Below are 1,560 nucleotides of genomic sequence, written 5' to 3'. Positions count from 1 at the left end.
TTGACTTACTTGTTTACAGGATTTCTATGAAAAGGCAGGAAATACAGAAGTAAAGGAAAAGGTTACAAAAATAAGCTTTAATGAAATAACAGTCTTTTTTTTAATAAAAAAATTGTATTTACTTAGAAGCATTCAGAATGTCAACAAAACAGTCGCCATTCTTTTTGCAATTACAGAGTGGTATTCAGTTAACAGAACAACATTTACCTTCGTATAACCTGCATCAGAGACAACTGAAGATGGAAAAAAAAAGAAAACCAAAAGAAAAAAAAAAAAAGAAAGAAACCAAAAACCAAACTACTGTCCCCATATATAACTAATTTGTGCTGTGCACCAACAAGAACCTGCTTTAATTTCCATGCCAATTTACAACCCCCAGACTGTACCAGGCAAGGTTAGTGGCTATTGAAAATACCACCAGGAGAGGGCTAGCTAAAGACACATTCGGTAGTGTGTTAACTATACAAAAAAAAAGACACTGTACAGTTTAAAAACAAATCTTACACAGCCTTACATTTCAATTTTTTTTCTTTAAAAGGAGTGAGTTGTGTACAGGGGGGTTAAATGCTTTATAGACAAGAAAAAAAACTGCGCTAGAACCAACTTATTCATCATCATCATCTTCTTCTTCATCTTCGTCTTCCTCTTCTTCCTCCTCTTCCTCATCCTCTTCATCCTCCTCGTCGTCTTCCTCTTCCTTCTTTATCTTGCTCTTCTCAGCCTTGTCCACCCCCTTTTTCGCTGCATCAGGTTTTCCTTTAGCTCTGTAGGCAGCGATATTCTTCTCATACTTCTCCTCCAGCTTGGCGGCCATCTTCCCATAGGGCTGCTTGTCATCCGCGGCAGCATTGTTCCACATCTCTCCTAGTTTCCTCGCAACATCACCAATGGATAAGCCAGGGTGCTCGCCTTTGATTTTTGGGCGGTACTCAGAACAGAACAAGAAGAAGGCCGACGGAGGCCTCTTGGGGGCATTGGGGTCCTTGAACTTCTTTTTGGTCTCCCCTTTGGGGGGATGTAGGTTTTCATTTCTCTTTCATAACGAGCCTTGTCACCCTTTGGCATATCTTCAAATTTCCCCTTTTCTTTAGCAGACATGGTCTTCCACCTCTCTGAGCACTTCTTGGAGAACTCTGAGAAGTTGACAGAAGCATCCGGGTGCTTCTTCTTGTGCTCCTTCCGGCAGGTTTGCACAAAGAATGCATATGAGGACATTTTGCCTCTCGGTTTCTTAGGATCTCCTTTGCCCATGTTTAGTTGATTTTCCTCCGCGAGACACAGAGTCGCCCAGTGCCCGTCCGGCTCTCGCTTGCCCCGGCGCTGTCTCTATCGAAATAACAGTCTTTTAATGTGATGTTTTCTGTCAGCTTAAAGTTGAAAGGGGAAGATCATTATATCACATATCACACATAAAGAATATCCATTTTATTTTAAAAGATTATATTGCTTTAAAAACATGAAAAATTGGTGCATTAGGAGAGGAGACTTCAAGTAGTATCATTTACATAGCTATAGTAGATACAGGAAGGAGACACACCTGCTTTTTATTTCAGTCCCTCC

The 1,560-nt window shown here is 40.7% G+C and overlaps 1 pseudogene; it reads right to left on the bottom strand.

Annotated features, from left to right (window-relative positions):
- Positions 1-479: 479 nt before the first annotated feature.
- On the bottom strand, positions 480-1,331 carry LOC147995541 (high mobility group protein B1 pseudogene; annotated as a pseudogene).
- Positions 1,332-1,560: the final 229 nt, after the last annotated feature.

The sequence above is a fragment of the Rattus norvegicus genome, chromosome 3 (genome assembly GCF_021556685.1).
Source record: "Rattus norvegicus strain SHRSP/BbbUtx chromosome 3, alternate assembly SHRSP_T2T, whole genome shotgun sequence".
Lineage (NCBI taxonomy): Eukaryota > Metazoa > Chordata > Mammalia > Rodentia > Muridae > Rattus > Rattus norvegicus.
Note: the sequence above shows the minus strand (reverse complement) of the source record. Positions and strands in the feature narration are given on the sequence as shown.